This window comes from Ranitomeya variabilis, chromosome 1, assembly GCF_051348905.1.
Source record: "Ranitomeya variabilis isolate aRanVar5 chromosome 1, aRanVar5.hap1, whole genome shotgun sequence".
NCBI lineage: Eukaryota > Metazoa > Chordata > Amphibia > Anura > Dendrobatidae > Ranitomeya > Ranitomeya variabilis.
The window spans coordinates 385852184-385872258 of NC_135232.1; the positions used below are offsets into that span (position 1 = coordinate 385852184).

Consider the following 20075-nt stretch of genomic DNA (forward strand, 5'->3'; position numbering starts at 1 on the left):
AATAGTCTAAAGTAAGTCAAGTGAAGTAAGAAAAATATAGGCATAAATTGCATTTATGGGATCAAATAACTAAAAATTGGCATGTGCGTATGTATTCACCCCTTTTGCTATGAAGCCCTAAAAATTTCTGGTGCAAGAAATTACTTTCATAAGTCACATGCTTAGAGAAAGGAAGTCCCCTTGTTTACAATCTCAGTGTCACATGGTCTGTCAGTATATACACACCTTTTCTGAAAGGCCACAGAGGCTGCAATACCATTCAGCAAGAGGCACCACTAACCAAACACCATGGAGACCAAGGAGATCTCCTGACAAGTCACGGACAAAGTTGTTCAGAAGTACAAGTCAGGTTGGATTATAAAACAAAATATCCCAATCTCTCATGATCCCCACCATAAAATCCATTATCATCAAATGGAAAGAAAATGGTACCACAACAAACCTGCCAAGAGAGGGCCGTCCACCAAAAAGCTAAGGACAAAAAAGGAGGGCATTGACCAGAGAGGCAGCACAAAGACCAATGGTAACCCTGAAAGAGCTGCAGAGTTCCCAAGCAGAGACTGGAGTATCTATCCATACAACCACAATAAGTTGTACATTATAGAGGTGGCCTTTATGGAAGAGTGGGCAGAAAAAAAGCCTTTTCTTACACACAAAAATTGTAAGTTTTGTTTTTAGTTTGCAAAAAAGACATGTGGGAATCTCAAAAATGGATGGAGGAAGATGCTGTAGCTAGATGAGACCAAAATTGAACTTTTTGGCAGTCAAGGTAAATGTTATGACTGACGCCAAACCAACACAGCTCATCACCCCAAGAACACTATCCTCAGAGTGAAACATGGTGGTGGTAGAATAATGCTGTGTGTTTTTCAGCAGCAGGGGGGAAAATGGTCCGAGTCAAGGGGAAGATGGATGGTGAAAAATACAGGGATATTCTTGAGCAAAACCTATTTCAGTCTGTCAGTGATTTGAGATTGGGACTGAGGTTCACCTTCCAAGACAATGACCCAAACCATACTGATAAAGCATCACTCGAGTGGTTTAAGGGGAAACATGAAAATGTTTTGGAGTGGCCTAGTCAAAGCTCAGACCTTAATTCATTTGAGAATCTATGGTCAGACTTGAAGATTGCTTTTCACCAGAGGAGCCATTTAACTTGAAAGAGCTGGAGCAGTTTTGCCTTAAGGCAGTGTTCCCCAACTCCAGTCCTCAAGAGCCACCAACAGGTCATGTTTTCAGGATTTCCTTAGTATCCACAGGTGATGAAATGATTGCCTGTGAAGGTGATGCAATTATCACCTGGGCAGTACTAAGGAAATCTTGAAAACATGACCTGTTGGTGGCTCTTGAGGACCGGAGTTGGTGAACACTGCCTTAAGGAATGGGCAAAAACCCCAGTTGCAAGATATGGAAAGCTCTTGGAGACTTATCTAAAGTAACTTGCAGATACAGTATAATTGACAAAAAAGGAGGCGCTACAAAGGGCTGACTTCAGGGGGTCAATAATTATTGTGTCATATTTGTTGTTTGCTTCACAAAAAAAAAATATTCACAGGCATGTTCTTTACATGAACTGGTGCAAATCCTCAGAAAAAACTGAACTTCAAGGTTGTGAGTTAGTAAAACATGAAAAATGCCAGGGGGGTGAATACTTTAGCAAACCTCTGTATGTCTGTTTTTTATGTCCAAAAACCAAAGGGATGTGGCCCAGAGCAAAAAAAATAATAAACCAACAAAACAAATGTGCAGAATATTGACAATCACATGTTCAATAAAAACATAACTTTTATTAGATACAATTAAAAAACATTTAAAAAAAAGCATGTAAGAAATGCCAACATACAGATACCTTGAAAAGGTGGCGAGTGAGCCAACTAAAAATTGCTGTTTTTTTAGGTCTGTCCATTTTGTACATGCGTGTGGTATCTAGTTTTTACATGAACAATTTAATGAATAATAAAGGTCAAATACAGTTTCATATCCTGATAATTGTAATGGGTCTGTGAACATAGTGATGGTAACTCGTATGTGATCAGCTTTTTGTGCACCCATTGACTTATAATGGGCGAGTTTGATCCAAAATGCGATTTTTTTAGACCCAGACCATTGGTCCACGGGTAAAAAAAAACTGTCATGGGACCTATCAATTGCATTGGTCCTTGTCCTGTCCGTATACTATCCGTTTGGCATACTGACAGCTCATAGATGTGTAATACGCTTGTATGAATGAGTCCTAAGAAGATGACAAACTAAATGAACTGAATTGCTTGTAGCAAATTCTACAAAATAAACTAAGCTCTGTTTTATTCTTCAGCTTCAAAGGGTTGATTCAATAACATAACAAAATATACGGTAGTAATTAGTGGTCAGTCTGGTTTTCTGAAACCAGCAGACAGACACCAACAACAGCAGTAGGGCAAATGTAGAATTGCATTCCAGAATAGATGACCATGTAATATACCTAACTGGGCAAAGTCCACTAGAGCAATAGGCCCCATCACGTCTCTCTGCTCGATCACAAAAAAAAACTCATGCTAAGGAGAAAACCACATTAATGCTTTCACCATATAAAATAACTCCTATACTTGAGAAGAGTGAACGCTTCTAAATTTTAGGCACTGATAGCATTTTAAAAATTCCCATATAACAATTGACTAGAGATGACCAACTAAAGTTGAGGGGTATTGAATTCTACTCGAATTTTGTAAAAATGCACATTAGTAGTAATTTCTTCATTCATTTCTGCATGGATTCAGCAAAATGGCAGCCGCTGACCACCATTTTTCTGAGCTATAAAAGGACATCAAAAAGGTAACAAATAAGGAAAAAACACATCTTACACTCACCTCTCTGCACCCTCTGCTCCTCACCGCCAACTTTCCGGTCCTCATCGCATCTTCAGATTGCCTTGTGCAGGCATGTACTACAGAGGACAGAGAATGAACTTCAATCCAATATTGCAGCCAGCATGCAGCCAGCGGGTAAGGAAAGGGTGAATCAAACACCCGAAAACCCCACCTCTATGGCTGAAAATTGTTCCCTCCAAATTCAGGTGACAGAGTCCCTTTACCATGCGAAGCCTTTAGAGTCTGAGCTATAGTTCTTGTTTTTTTTCTTTGCTATTTCTGAGTATTCCATGATTTGACATTGGGGTGATTTTACTAGGACTTCCACTCCTGGGGAAGATTATGAGGTGTCTTGAATGCTTTACACATGTAAATAATCTTTTTCACTCTTGAACAAATGACTCCTAAGTGCAGGATGGGCAGCAACAACAGCTTCTTTAAGATCATTGCTGTTGTTTTTTCTCTTTAGCATTGTATTAACACACAACTGAATACTTCAGACCAACAAACTGCCTAAACTTCTGCTTTTATAGTGGTGGCCACTCTTGCTGATGAACAATTAATCAAGGAAATTTGATTGACAGCACATGGCTACTACTCAGTGTCCTGTTACATGGACCAATCATTGCATTGCATCCGATACCAGAGCATCAGATGCGATATGCTAATGACCCTCGGCCCCTGCTCTGCTGTAAGCAGGAGCCGGGTGTCCTGCGTCTGTGCTCCGAGACTCTCGCAGAGAGCGGATTGGAGCATAGCTGTGGAGGAGGCGGAGAAATGAATTTCTCCATCTCCTCCATTGCTGGGGTCCGCTTATAATGCACATCACTCGGATGATATCTGAGTGATGTGCGTTGTCTCACTCGCACCCTTAGGCTTATATGGAAATTTGGCGAAACGATGATGGGAGCTGCCCATAGAGGAATACTGGTCCGAGTGCTATGCAATTTTTTTTATCGCATAGCACTCATCCGTATTATACAGTAGTGTGACCCCAGCCTACAACTGCTAATCGGTAAACTTTTACAGAGCATTTAATTAGGTGACCAGCAGCCTGTTTACATTGCAAGATAATTGTAAAACGAGTATTTTAACAACGCTTGTTCACGTTTATTTTGTAGTGTAAATGCAGCTTTACCCTATTAATTTCTATAGAAGCAGTAAGGGTGTACTAAATTATTAACATATTGCTTCTGCATTAAATAACAGTGTCTTTTGCAATGTACTGTATTCTTCATCTGAAGTTGTATTTACCTAATTTTAAGACCTTCTAAGGACCAGATTTTATTTAAAACCATAGGATACATTTTCCCATGAATGTATGAATTGTAAGTGTATAGATAACTAATCATAACAGGGATTTGTAACACTTTGTAACTATTTTATCTACATTTAAATGACTCAAAGCAGACAATTTGATTAAATAACTGTCATAAATGCTCACCTGGAAAATCCCCTGCCACTTTGGTGGTCGTGCTGGTCTTTGTGCACTGTTCTGTATGGATGATTTGCTGACTAGGCACCTTCTGCTGCCAACCACTGGGCATTAGAGCTCACATGCAGACCATGACTGTTACCACTAAGGACATTGCCTGTAACAGTCATGTGCACAATTGATATGCCATTATTACGGGATAGATGATAAAGACTGATGGGACCATTGAATAGGAGGTGCTGCTGACCCAGCAGGAATCTCATCAGGTGAGTATATGTTTTTTTAACCAACATTCCTGTTTTGCATCTGTTTTTAATAAACCTGAGCCAGCTTGAACCTATTTTTTGGGCCATGGATACCTTTGTAATCAAAAACAAACACTTTTACATATAATTTTAGCTTATAAAATTACACTAGGCTTCAGTGCGTCAGGCTTCCATTACTTCAATTATTTTGAGACGCCTGGATGTGCAGCCTGATCCAAGTTTCAGATTTTTCTCTTGTGAACCTGTCTTTCCCAGTAATATGTATTGCATGTGAGGTCTGTGTGTTTCAGGTTTCTGCTGTCTATATTAGCTTATTTATCGGCACACCTATCCTGCATTTATTTCCTCTACTTGTGCTTTCCTTCTTTTCTAAAGCCTGTTTTCCCTGCCCTTTCTAAGACTGTACATGCTTTCTTCCCTGTCCACATTGTGGAGATTTGTAACATTTTTGCAGATCGTTCCGCTAGATAGAGGACTTATAGACACTCTACAGCAAAAAAAGGTAGAACATTTTTAATGAAGATTCTTTAGAAAGATTATTAACTTTGCATGTAGAAAGCAAATGAACAATAACAAAAAATTGTAAAAATGTTCATAGCTTTGAAGCCAATTATATAATAAATTCCCCTCCCTAATATCTATGCTAATAACTTCGCAGAAAAATATATTTCTTAAACCAGAGGGCAGAAAGTCTATTTATGAAAAATGTTTGTTTGACTTTCATACCGATCAATAGAATATTTTCATACGGATCAATAGTGCAACGTTCATAGGACTTTGCTAGAGACGTGATATGCATATGTTCCTCCAGCATAGCCTGTATTCAGTGCAAACTGTGAGTGACCCAAATCCTGAAGCCCTTCAGATCAGCACTATATTAATTCACCCTTATTGAAATATTCTACCAGGACCATAGTCATTGTGTTTTTCATTACATGGGTAGTTTCGTGATGTTGTGTTGAATAAAATATGCTAATTTATGCTGAAATAGCCCACTGAAAAGACTAATACCATGAGTATATCTTACAGTAGCAATTTATAGAAAGACAGTAACTGGTTATGGCAGCAAGGAAACACATCTTGTCCTTTCCCATGATGTAGTCTGTAAGGTGGTCTTGGGATCTGGGCAGGACAGACAAGTGGGCAATAATATCTAAAAGTAAGGCTTAGATAATGCAGCAAGTGATGCCAGGCAGCCCGTGAGGCAATATATCTACTAGAGGAGCAGATTTTATGTGATGCCAGCTTGTCTCCTGGAATTATTGAAGCATAACATTTTTCAGAAATTGCATGTTTTGTTTTTGTATAGTTTAATGTGCTTTAGACCCTGGTCACAATAGTGACATAGTTTCTGTTCTTAAAGGAGCCATATTATTTTGGTGGAGTCTTATGAAACTAAGCAGCGTGTGCTGCCAACAGTATATCAGTGGCAAGATGTCATTGATTTTGGTGCAAATTGCCTCTTCAGAGAGAAAGAGGACTTGAACCCTGTAGCGCCACCTGTTGGAAGTAGCGATCCTACACGTCACAATTAACCCTTTAACCCCTTAAGCCCCGAGGGTGGTTTGCACGTTAATGACCGGGCCAATTTTTACAATTCTGACCACTGTCCCTTTATGAGGTTATAACTCTGGAACGCTTCAACAGATCTTAGCGATTCTGACACTGTTTTCTCGAGACATATTGTACTTCATGATAGTGGTAAAATTTCTTCGATATAACTTGCGTTTATTTGGGAAAAAAATGGAAATTTGGCGAAAATTTTGAAAATTTTGCAGTTTTCCAACTTTGAATTTTTATGCCCTTAAATCACAGCGATATGTCACGCAAAATACTTAATAAGTAACATTTCCCACATGTCTACTTTACATCAGCACAATTTTGGAACCAAAATTTTTTTTTGTTAGGGAGTTATAAGGGTTAAAAGTTGACCAGAAATTTCTCATTTTTACAACACCATTTTAATGAACATTTAACTTTTTTTTCACACAAAATTTATTTCAGCTCCAATTTGTTTTATTTTACCAAGGGTAACAGGAGAAAATGGACCACAAAAGTTGTTGTACAATTTGTCCTGAGTACGCTGATACCCCATATGTGGGGGTAAACCACTGTTTGGGCGCATGGCAGAGCTCGGAAGGAAAGGAGCGCCATTTTACTTTTCAATGCAAAATTGACTGGAATTGAGATGGGACGCCATGTTGCGTTTGGAGAGCCCCTGATGTGCGTAAACATTGAAACACCCCACAAGTGACACGATTTTGGAAAGTAGACCCCCTAAGGAACTTATCTAGATGTGTGGTGAGCACTTTGACCCACCAAGTGCTTCACAGAAGTTTATAATGCAGAGCCGTAAAAATAAAAAATCATATTTTTTAACAAAAATGATCTTTTTGCCCCCAATTTTTTATTTTCCCAAGAGTAAGAGAAGAAATTGGACCCCAAAAATTGTTGTGCAATTTGTCCTGAGTACGGTGATACCCTATATGTGGGTGTAAAGCACTGTTTGGGCGCAAGGCAGAGCTCGGAAGGGAAGGAGCGCCATTTGACTTTTCAATGCAAAATTGACTGGAATTGAGATGGGACGCCATGTTGCGTTTGGAGAGCCACTGATGTGCGTAAACATTGAAACCCCCCACAAGTGACACCATTTTGGAAAGTAGACCCCTTAAGGAACTTATATAGATGTGTGGTGAGCACTTTGACCCAACAAGTGCTTCACAGAAGTTTATAATGCAGAGCCGTAAAAATAAAAAATCATATTTTTTCACAAAAATGATCTTTTCGCCCCCAATTTTTTATTTTCCCAAGGGTAAGAAGAAATTGGACCCCAAAAGTTGTTGTGCAATTTGTCCTGAGTACGCTGATACCCCATATGTGGGGGTAAACGACTGTTTGGGCGCATGGCAGAGCTCGGAAGGGAAGGAGCGCCGATTGACTTTTCAATGTAAAATTGACTGGAATTGAGATGGGACACCATGTCGCGTTTGGAGAGCCCCTGATGTGCCTAAACATTAAAAACCCCCACAAGTGACACCATTTTGGAAAGTAGACCCCCTGAGGAACTTATCTAGATGTGTTTTGAGAGCTTTGAACCCCCAAGTGTTTCACTACAGTTTATAACGCAGAGCCGTGAAAATAATTTTTTTTTTCACAAAAATGATTTTTTAGCCCCCAGTTTTGTATTTTCGCAAAGGTAACAGGATAAATTGGACCCCAATAGTTGTTGTCCAATTTGTCCTGAGTATGCTGATACCCCATATGTGGGGGGAACCACTGTCTGGGAGCATGGCAGAGCTCGGAAGGGAAGGAGTGCCATTTGGAATGCAGACTTAGATGGATTGGTCTGCAGGCGTCACGTTGCATTTGCAGAGCCCCTGATGTACCCAAACAGTAGAAACCCCCCACAAGTGACCGCATATTGGAAACTAGACCTCCCAAGGAACTTATCTAGATGTGTTGTGAGAACTTTGAACCCCCAAGTGTTTCACTACAGTTTACAACGCAGAGCTGTGAAAATAAAAAATCTTTTTTTATCACAAAAATGATTTTTAGCCCCCCACATTTTTATTTTCCCAAGGATAACAAGAGAACTTGGACCCCAAAAGTTGTTGTCCAATTTGTCCCGAGTACGCTGATACCCCATATGTTGGGGTAAACCCCCATTTGGGCGCACAGGAGAGCTCGGAAGAGAAGGAGCACTGTTTTACTTTTTCAACGCAGAATTGGCTGGAATTGAGATCGGACGCCATGTCGCGTTTGGAGAGCCCCTGATGTGCCTGAACAGTGGAAACTCCCCAATTCTACCTGAAACCCTAATCCAAACACACCTCTAACCCTAATCCCAACGGTAACCCTAACCACACCCCTAACCCTGACACACCCCTAACTCTAATCCCAACCCTAATCCCAACCATAAATGTAATCCAAACCCTAACCCTAACTTTAGCCCCAACCCTAACCCTAACTTTAGCCCCAACCCTAACCCTAACTTTAGCCCCAACCCTAACCCTAACTTTAGCTCCAACCCTAGCCCCAACCCTAACCCTAGCCCTAACCCTAGCCCTAACCCTACCCCTAACCCTAGCCCTAACCCTAGCCCTAATGGGAAAATGGAAATAAATACATTTATTTAATTTTTTAATTTTTCGCTAACTAAGGGGGTGATGAAGGGGGGTTTGATTTACTTTTATAGCGGGTTTTTTAGCGGATTTTTATATTTGGCAGCCGTCACACACTGAAAGACGCTTTTTTATTGCAAAAAATATTTTTTGCGTTACCACATTTTGAGAGCTATAATTTTTTTCATATTTTGGTCCACAGAGTCATGTGAGGTCTTCTTTTTTGCGGGACGAGTTGATGTTTTTATTTGTAACATTTTCGGGCACATGACTTTTTTTGATCGCTTTTTATTCCGATTTTTGTGAGGCAGAATGACCAAAAACCAGCTATTCATGAATTTCTTTTGGGGGAGGCGTTTATACCGTTCTGCATTTGGTAAAATGGATAAAACAGTTTTATTCTTCGGGTCAGTACGATTACAGCGATACCTCATTTATATCATTTTTTTATGTTTTGGTGCTTTTATACGATAAAAACTATTTTATAGAAAAAATAATTATTTTTGCATCGCTTTATTCTGAGGACTATAACTTTTTTATTTTTTCTTTGATGACGCTGTATGGTGGCTCGTTTTTTGCAGGACAAGATGTCGTTTTTCAGCGGTACCAAGGTTATTTATATCCGTCTTTTTGATCGCGTGTTATCCCACTTTTTATTTACCGATGTGATAATAAAGCGTTGTTTTTTGCCTCGTTTCTTTTTTTTTTTACGGTGTTCACTGAAGGGGTTAACTAGTGGGACAGTTTTATAGGTCGGGTCGCTACGGACGCGGCGATACTAAATATGTGTACTTTTATTGTTTTTTTTTTATTTAGATAAAGAAATGTATTTATAGGAAGCCACCTCCCTGCAGGACCCGGATGCCGCGGCCATCTTGGATCCGGGCCTGCTGCAGGGAGGAGGTAAGAGACCCTCGGAGCAACGCGATCACATCACGTTGCTGCGGAGGTCTCAGGGAAGCCCGCAGGGAGCCCCCTCCCTGCGCGATGCTTCCCTATACCGCCGGCACACCGCGATCATGTTTGATCGCGGTGTGCCGGGGGTTAATGTGTCGGGGCGGTCCGTGACCGCTCCTGGCACATAGTGCCGGATGCCAGCTGCGATAGTCAGCTGACACCCGGCCGCGATCGGCCGCGCTCCCCCCGTGAGCGCGGCCTATCGCATATGACTTACTATCCCGTCACTGGGAATTAAGTCCCAGGTCACCTTGACGGGATAGTACGTCATATGGGATTAAGGGGTTAACCAGTCTTGAAATATGAGTTAGGATAAAAGCCAAATCAGTATCTCAATTCGCAGACACGGTGTTTCGGGCTGTTGGCCCTCGTCAGTGCAAAGTATGAGATCTGATGTGTCTAGGTGAGAGGCTCTGGACTGGGGTCTAAGGGGTAAGGTTTCTCCTTCTGGAGAGTGACATACCAGCTGGCTTGTCAAGGTAAGGAGGCTTATTCGCCGTGCAATGCTCCTCTGGGAAATTGATCTTGGTGGCCATTTCAATCTGACATTTGTTCCCGAGTTACTCCTATAGCGTCTTATTTGCACATAACTGCACCCTGCAATGGTTAAATGGTCAGTGTTGTTTGTAACATATCTTATCACATAGTTATTTTTTCTGTCCACACTTATGAGCCACTTCTACTCCCTTCACCTCCTAAACTCATCATCATATTACAGCTGCCTATTGAGGTCTACATGGAGGGAGAGGAACACATGTATTGAACACAACAATAGATGTTTACCACAAATTCATATACACCAAACGTGTCAAACACCTGTTGTATGGGAAAGAATGGAAGACCATTCGGAATTTAGTATAAAAACCAAAGAAAAAAGCCCAAACATGAGGTCTAATAAATAAAAAAGTAGTCACTGATAAAATACATTTATTAATCGTGGTAAATAGTACTACAAACACATGAAATGCTAGCACACTTAATAACACATCACAAAACAAAATTGAAGATAAAAATAATAAGTAATAATAAGTACTAGACTAGTACTAGTTAAGTACTAGTCTTAAAATACAAGGGACTTGCCAGGAACAAAGTCAGGGACAGAAAAAGAGCAAGGACAGGAAGATACCATAAGACAAAGATTCAAGGCGTTTAAAGCAGAGACCAAAGACAAACAGACGTCAGACAGAAAAAGATACCTGAATAAGCTGTTCACTAACTATCAGGCAATGAATGAGAGAATTTTTTAAATTTAAATACCAGACTGTGATGACCTAAAAGGGAACCTGTCACTTGCAAAATCGAAGGTGAGCTAAGCCCACCGGCATCAGGGGCTTATCTATAACATTCTGTAATGCTGTAGATAAGCCCCCGATGTATCCTGAAAGATGAGATAAAGAGGTTAGATCATACTCACCCAGGGGCGGTCCCTCTGTGGTCCGCTGTCAAATGGGTGTCGCGGTTCGGGCCCAGCGCCTCCTATCTTCTTACGATGTCGTCCTCTTCTTGTCTTCACGCTGCAGCCTTTCTGACCTTTCCCGGCACCTGCGCACTGCAGTACTTTGCTCTGCCCTCAACAGGGCAGGCAAAGTACGCCTGCGCCGGAGCCGCAGCGTGAAGACAAGAAGAGGACGTCATCGTAAGAAGATGGGAGGCCCCGGACCGGACCGCGACGCCCATCGGATTGGACTGCCCCCCCACAGGTGAGTCCGAGTATCGATTAGCTAGATGGACAACCCTGGCTGCCGCATTAAGGATAGACTGGAGAGGGGAAAGTCGAGTAAGGGGGAGGCGATTCTTTATAATGTCAGGAATTCTATACTCTATGCTCATTCTAATATCAAAATTATAAAGCCAATCTAAGATGGATTTTAATTGAGCTGCTGCTTTAAGTTAATTATTTTTATGAATAGCTTTTAGAACATCACTGAGACTGGATGAGGTGGATGTCTGACCTTTATTCTTGCTGGACAAGTGGGTGAAAATCTGTGAGCGCCCTTCATTTAAATCATTTACGTGAAATACCTGGGTGAAAAGAATTCAATTTTTTCCTCTAAGTGCAAAATAACACAGTGTAAACTATAAAATAGCTGGCAGACAGAGAAAATATGCAAAATGAATATGTCGAGCTTGAATGACATGTTTACGCTATGTGTTTCTCCAGGCTTTTCTCGTTTCTCTCCACTGAACATTACACAGAAGCATCTGCAAAATTTCAATTCCCAAGAAAATACGCATTTTAAATAGAAGAGACGAAAATACTTCCACAGCCAGGCAGGTACCAATTATACACAAGCACTTTAGTTCTATTATTGAGACATTTTAGCTTCATAGCTTGAAACATCATGAAATAATTTCAAAACTTTGCTACCTGTGCCATTGTATGTCAGCCTATAATTGACTTTACAACCTTGAAGAACCATGCAGTATTTCGAATGTTAAAGGGATTCTTCAGAAATAGAAAAATCCAAATAACTAAGGAAATTGAAAATTCTAAAATACTAACGTTATAAATAAATTCCTATTTATAAATAATTAGCAAATCACATGTTTTATCCAAGGAGGCAATATTTATAGAATTAAAATGCCAGATGAATTGTTTCACTGGAAAAAACTTGTCCTAGAAAATTTGGACAGATGCCTGTGAGCATGTGCAGTAGAAGCTCCACCACCCCTTTATATGTAAGAAATTGTGCTCCCAGTGGATATTCTGATGCAACACTAGAAATAGAATGGGTGCTGAGGTAAGAATAGGCAACTCGCATTGCTGTCTTTCTGTTCTAATACTGGAGATACTAGGGGTGTTGAGGTAAGAAGTGACTGCTCACACTGCTGTCCAGTCTGTCTTTATGTTCTACACCATGTTCCAAATTATTATGCAAATGATATTTTCCTTGGATTTTCCTAAATGATCGGTGCAAATGACAGTCAGTCTAATAAAAGTCATCACCCGTTAGAGTATACATCGAATTTTATTGAAGAAACCTCCCAATGATAACAGTATAATCTCCAAAATGAATAAAAACTTAAAATGCACTGTTCCAAATTATTAAATTATTAGGCACAGTAGGATTTCTAAACATTTGATATGTTTTAACCCCTTTACCCCCAAGGGTGGTTTGCACGTTATGGACCGGGCCAATTTTTACAATTCTGACCACTGTCCCTTTATGAGGTTATAACTCTGGAACGCTTCAACGGATCCCAGTGATTCTGACATTGTTTTCTCGTGACATATTGTACTTCATGATAGTGGTAAAATTTCTTTGATATTACCTGCGTTTATTTGTGAAAAAAATGGAAATTTGGCGAAAATTTTGAAAATTTAGCAATTTTCCAACTTTGAATTTTAATGCAATTAAATCACAGAGATATGTCACACAAAATACTTAATAAGTAACATTTCCCACATGTCTACTTTAAATTTTTTTAAAATGCGCGCGTGTCCAGCCTCCCGTGACGTCACGGCTTGTGATTGGTCGCGTCGCCCATGTGACTGCGACGCAACCAATCACAACGCCGGAACGTAATTTTAAAATCCTGAAGGACCTGAAATTACGTCACGGCTTGCTGTGATTGGTTGCGTCGCGGTCACATGGGCGGCGCGACCAATCACAAGCCGTGACGTCACGGGAGGCAGGAGACGTGCGCATTTTAAAATGCGCGCGTGTCCAGCCTCCCGTGACGTCACGGCTTGTGATTGGTCGCGTCGCCCATGTGACTGCGACGCAACCAATCACAACGCCGGAACGTAATTTTAAAATCCTGAAGGACCTGAAATTACGTCACGGCTTGCTGTGATTGGTTGCGTCGCGGTCACATGGGCGGCGCGACCAATCACAAGCCGTGACGTCACGGGAGGCAGGAGACGCGCGCATTTTAAAATGCGCGCGTGTCCAGCCTCCCGTGACGTCACGGCTTGTGATTGGTCGCGTCGCCCATGTGACTGCGACGCAACCAATCACAACGCCGGAACGTAATTTTAAAATCCTGAAGGACCTGAAATTACGTCACGGCTTGCTGTGATTGGTTGCTTCGCGGTCACATGGGCGGCGCGCGACCAATCACAAGCCGGGACTTCGCGTAAGGAAGTTAAAGCGCGAATTTTAAGCAAAGAACGCTGCCGGTTCCCTCGGTAAGGTGCAGGCTGCGTCGGAGAGGTGAGTATAGCAATATTTTTTATTTTAATTCTTTATTTTACACATTAATGTTGTTTCGATACCGATACCCGATACCACAAAAGTATCGGATCTCGGTATCGGAATTCCGATACAGCAAATATCGGCCGATACCCGATACTTGCGGTATCGGAATGCTCAACACTAGTGGTGAGCACTTTGACCCACTAAGGGCTTCACAGAAGTTTATAATGCAGAGCCGTAAAAATAAAACAAACATTTTTTCCCACAAAAATTATTTTTTAGCCCCCAGTTTTGTATTTTCCGAGGGTAACAGGAGAAATTGGACCACCAAAGTTGTTGTCCAATTTGTCCTGAGTGCGCTGATACCCCATATGTGGGGGGGGGGACCACCGTTTGGGCGCATGGGAGGGCTCGGAAGGGAAGGAGCGCCATTTGGAATGCAGACTTAGATGGAATGGTCTGCAGGCGTCACATTGCGTATGCAGAGCCCCTAATGTACCTAAACAGTAGAAACCCCCCACAAGTGACATCATTTTGGAAAGTAGACCCCCTAAGGAACTCATCTTCATGTGTTGTGAGAGCTTTGAACCCCCAAGTGTTTCACTACAGTTTATAACGCAGAGCCGTGCAAATAAAACTAATTTTTTTTTCCACAAAAATTATTTTTTAGCCCCCAGTTTTGTATTTTTCCAAGGGTAACAGGAGAAATTGGACCCTAAATATTGTTGTCCAATTTGTCCAGAGTACGCTGATACCTGATATGTGGGGGGGAACCACCGTTTGAGCGCATGGCAGAGCTCGGAAGGGAAGGAGCATCATTTGGAATGCAGACTTAGATGGATTGGTCTGCAGGCGTCACATTGCGTTTGCAGAGCCCCTAATGAACCTAAACAGTAGAAACCCCCCACAAGTGACCCCATATTGGAAACTAGACCCCCCCAAGGAACTTATCTAGATGTGTTGTGAGAACTTTGAGCCCCCAAGTGTTTCACTACAGTTTATAACGCAGAGCCATGAAAATAAAAAATCTTTTTTTTTCCCACAAAAATTATTTTTTAGCCCCCAGTTTTGTATTTTCCCAAGGGTAATAGGAGAAATTGGACCCCAAAAGTTGTTGTCCAATTTGTCCTGAGTATGCTGATACCCCATATGTTGGGGTAAACCCCTGTGTGGGCACACGGGAGAGCTCGGAAGGGAAGGAGCACTGTTTTACTTTTTCAACGCAGAATTGGCTGGAATTGAGATCGGACGCCATGTCGCGTTTGGAGAGCCCCTGATCTGCCTAAACAGTGGAAACCCCCCAATTATAACTGAAACCCTAATGCAAACACACCCCTAACCCTAATGCCAACGGTAACCCTAACCACACCTCTAACCCAGACACACCCCTAACCCTAATTTCAACCCTATTCCCAACCGTAAATGTAATCCTAACCCTAACTTTAGCCCCAACCCTAACTGTAGCCTTAACCCTAACCCCAACCCTAGCCCTAACCCTAGCCCTAACCCTAGCCCTAACCCTAGCCTTAACCCTAGCCCTAACCCTACCCCTAATCCTAACCCTAGCCCTAACCCTAGCCCTAACCCTAATCCTAAACCTAGCCCTAACCCTAGCCCCAACCCTAGCCCTAACCCTAGCCCCAACCCTAGCCCTAACCCTAGCCCTAGCCCTAACCCTAGCCCTAACCATAGCCCTAATGGGAAAATGGAAATAAATACATTTTTTTAATTTTTCCCTAACTAAGGGAGTGATGAAGGGGGGTTTGATTTACTTTTATAGCGGGTTTTTTAGCGGATTTTTATGATTGGCAGCCGTCACACACTGAAAGACGCTTTTTATTGCAAAAAATATTTTTTGCGTTACCACATTTTGAGAGCTATACTTTTTCCATATTTGAGACCACAGAGTCATGTGAGGTCTTGTTTTTTGTGGGACGAGTTGACGTTTTTATTGGTAACATTTTCGGGCATGTGACATTTTTTGAACGCTTTTTATTCCGATTTTTGTGAGGCAGAATGACCAAAAACCAGCTATTCATGAATTTCGTTTGTGGGAGGCGTTTATACCGTTCCGAGTTTGGTAAAATTGATAAAGCAGTTTTATTCTTCGGGTCAGTACGATTACAGCGATATCTCATTTATATCATTTTTTTATGTTTTGGCGCTTTTATACGATAAAAACTATTTTATAGAAAAAATAATTATTTTGGCATCGCTTTATTCTGAGGACTATAACTTTTTTATTTTTTTGCTGATGATGCTGTATGGCGGCTCTTTTTTTGCGGGACAAAATGGCGCTTTCAGTGGTACCATGGTTATTTATATCTGTCTTTCTGGTCGTGTTTTATTCCACTTTTTATTCGGCGGTATTATAATAAAGCGTTGTTTTTTGCCTCGTTTTTTTTTTTTTTCTTACGGTGTTTACTGAAGGGGTTAACTAGTGGGACAGTTTTATAGGTCGGGTCGTTACAGACGCGGCGATACTAAATATGTGTACTTTTATTGTTTTTTTTTTATTTAGATAAAGAAATGTATTTATGGGAATAATATTTTTTTTTTTCTTTATTTAGGAATTTTTTTTTATTTTTTTTTTTACACATGGGGAAATTTTTTTTTTTAAACTTTTTTACTTTGTCCCAGGGGGGGACATCACAGATCGGTGATCTGACAGTTTGCATAGCACTCTGTCAGATCACCGATCTGACTTAGAGCACTGCATGCTTACCAGCGCCTGCTCTGAGCAGGCACTCAGTAAGCCACCTCCCTCCCTGCAGGACCCGGATGCCGCGGCTATCTTGCATCCGGGACCTGCAGCGAGGAAGGAGGTAGGAGACCCTCGGAGCAACGCGATCACATCGCGTTGCTGCGGAGGTCTCAGGGAAGCCCGCAGGGAGCCCCCTCCCTGCGCGATGCTTCCCTATACCGCCGGCACACCGCGATCATGTTTGATCGCGGTGTGCCGGGGGTTAATGTGTCCGTGACCGCTCCTGGCACATAGCGCCGGATGTCAGCTGCAATAGGCAGCTGACACCCGGCCGCGATCGGCCGCGCTCCCCCCGTGAGCGCGGCCGATCGCGCTGGACATACTATTCCGTCCTTGGGAAGTAGGGCCCACCCCACATGGACGGAATAGTACGTCCAATGACAGAAAGGGGTTAAAGAACTGAAAATGCTCATTTGTGGAATTTGCAGCATTAGGAGGTCACAGTCACTGAACAAAAAGCTATTTCACTCCAAAACATCCTAACAGGCCAAGTTACATGTTAACATAGGAACCCTTCTTTGATATCACCTTCACAATTCTTGCATCCATTGAACTTGTGAGTTTTTGGAGAGTTTCTGCTTGTATTTGCATTAAGTCAGAATAGCCTCCCAGAGCTGCTGTTTTGATGTGAACTGCCTCCCACCCTCATAGATCTATTGCTTGATGATACTCCAAAGGTTCTCTATAGGGTTGAAGTCAGGGGAAGATGGTGGCCACACCATGAGTTTATCTCCTTTTATGCCCATAGCAGCCAATGACTCAGAGGTATTCTTTGCAGCATGAGATGGTGCATTGTCATGCATGATGATGATGTTGCTCCTGAAGGCACATTTCTGCTTTTTATACCATGGAAGAAAGTTGTCAGTCAGAAACTCTATATACTTTGCAGAGGTCATTTTCACACCTTCAGGAACCTTAAGGGGCCCAGCAGCTGTTTCCCCGACCCAAAACATGACTCCTCCACCTCCTTGCTGACGTCGCAGCCTTGCTGGGACATTGTGGCCATCCACCAACCATCCACTACTCCATCCACCTGGACCATCTAAGGTTGCTCGACACTCATCAGTAAACAAGACTGTTTGAAAATTAGTCTTCATGTATGTCTGGGCCCACTGCAGCCGTTTCTGCTTGCGAACACTGTTTAGGGGTGGCCGAATAGTAGGTTTATGCACCACAGCAAGCCTTTGAAGGATCCTACACCTTGAGGTTCAAGGGACTCCAGAGGCACCAGCAGCTTTAAATATCTGTTTGCTGCTTTGTAATGGTATTTTGGCAGCTGCTCACTTAATCCAATGAATTGGTCTGGCAGAAACCTTCCTCATTATGCCTTTATCTGCATGAACTCTGTCTGTGCTCTGTTTCAGTCACAAATCTCCTCACAGTATGATGATCACTCTTAAGTTTTTGTGTAATATCTAATATTTTCATCCCTTGACCAAGGCATTGCACTATTTGATGCTTTTCGGAAGCAGAGAGATCTTTTTTCTTTCCCATGTTACTTAAAAACTGTTGCCTGCTTAATAATGTGGAACATCATTTTTAAGTAGTTTTCCTTTAACTAGAATCACCTGGAAAACTAATTATCACATGTGTTTAATATTGATTTCAGTGATCCATTGAGACCTGAGACACAATACCATCCATGAATTTATTTGAAAAACAAAACAATTAAATCTTTATGACACTTAAATCCAATTTGCATTATAATTTGGAGCACAGTGTAATACTGGAGATAGCAGGAGTGATGAGGTAAGAAGTGTCACGGGTGTGTCAGAGGCTGCATACAGCCACACAGCATCTGACTGCACAAGGTCTCTGCGGTTGGCTTTGCAGACACCTTCCTAGTCCTTCTGACTCTTGGACCCAGTGGCAACCTCCCCACAGCGCTAGTTGACACACCTGGACTGGGTGTTTATAGACTTCCTGTCTACTACTGGGAATCGCAGGTGATATTTCCATTTTTCCTATTGAGGCTTGGAGCTATAGCAGTCGGCTATCTTCCTCTTTGGTGCAGCTGGAAGACGTCTGTGTTACCTCTCTGAGTCTACTCAAGATAAGTGTTCCCCTTGTTTGTCTATCCTAGCTGTCTTTAGTTGTAGTGGGGATTGAATAGTGTACCCCGTCCTTCCATAAGAAGGGCTTATTGCCAGGGTCAGGCAGGGATTAGGTTCCTGCTCGGCGATACGTGCAGATCCTATCTAGTGATGTTTAGGGCAGACAAGGTGAATTTAGGTCTGCCTAGAGGTCCCCACTCTCCCTTGCCTAGTGTTGGGCTCCCTTCCCCTCATCCCTTCGTGTTGCACTTAGTCTTTCCTACACTGTGTGTGACAAGAAGAGACTGCTCACACTGCTGTCCACCATGTTTTCCTAATATAATACTGGAGATATCAGGGGTTCTGAGGTAAGAATAGGCTGCTCACACTGCTGTCCACCATGCTTTCCTAATATAATACTGGAGATATCAGGGGTTCTGAGGTAAGAATAGGCTGCTCACACTGCTGTCTTTCTGTTCTAATACTGGGTTCTAAGGTAAGAAGAGGCTTTATGTTCTAAGACTGAAGATAGCAGGAGTCACTCATGAGGTCAGAAGAGGCTGCTCACACTACTGTCCACCATGTTTTCCTAATATAATACTGGAGATACCGGGGTGCTGCGATAAGAAGAAGCTGCTCATACTTTTGTCCACCATATAGAATATGCTGGTAACACTGCTAACTATCTGGTCATTCTGATCTAATACTGTAGATACCAGTGATGCTGAGGTAAGAAGAGGCTACTCATACTGCTGTCCACCCTGTGAAGAAGCCACAAAGTGATGAGCCAGCAAGAGAGTGCACTGTCAGTATTCATTTTAATGAAAGAACTTGGTTAGCAGAGACCAGCAATGCCCCCGAAAGTAACGGCTGTTTTTGATGCAAAGTGTTTTCAATTGTAGGAGACTGATGGATAGGTTTAGTCACATGTTTTTCTACAAGCAGCCATTTTGTAGACAAGAACTCTGTGCAGTCCATGTGGAAAACTAATTCACCAAATTAAGTTGTATCCATAAGAAGTGTATCGTATTCAGGACTAATTCACAGAATATACACTTATAAAACAATTTGTTTATTTCATACGCATTGAAATCAAGGTTGGCTAGAATTCATTATCCCCTTCACCACCTTGGGTTTTTCCATTTTTGAGTTTCAGTTTTTTACTCCCTTTCTTCCCAGAGCCATAACTTTTTTTTTCCATCAATATGGCCATGTGAGGGCTTGTTTTCTGTGGGACAAGTTGTCTTTTTGAACTACACCATTGGTTTTGTCATATAATGTACTGGAAAACGGGGAAAAAAATCAAAGTGCGATGAAATTGCAAAAAAAATGTACAATTCCACAATTTTTTTTTTTTTTTTTACCATGTTCATTAAAGGGACACTGTCACCTGAATTTGGAGGGAACAATCTTAAGCCATAGGGGCGGGGTTTTCGAGTGTTTGATTCACCCTTTCCTTACCTGCTGGCTGCATGCTGGCTGCAATATGGGATTGAAGTTCATTCTCTGTCCTC

At 41.8% G+C, this 20075-nt stretch overlaps 1 long non-coding RNA gene across 1 annotated transcript in view; it reads left to right on the top strand.

The window, feature by feature from the left end:
• Positions 1-19838, top strand: part of LOC143759232 (uncharacterized) — a 60378-nt gene extending 40540 nt beyond the window's left edge. Inside the window, exons 2-3 of the long non-coding RNA XR_013218957.1 lie at positions 11787-11900; positions 19274-19838. This is a non-coding gene — a long non-coding RNA (uncharacterized LOC143759232). The remainder of the gene's footprint in view (positions 1-11786; positions 11901-19273) is intronic.
• Positions 19839-20075: the final 237 nt, after the last annotated feature.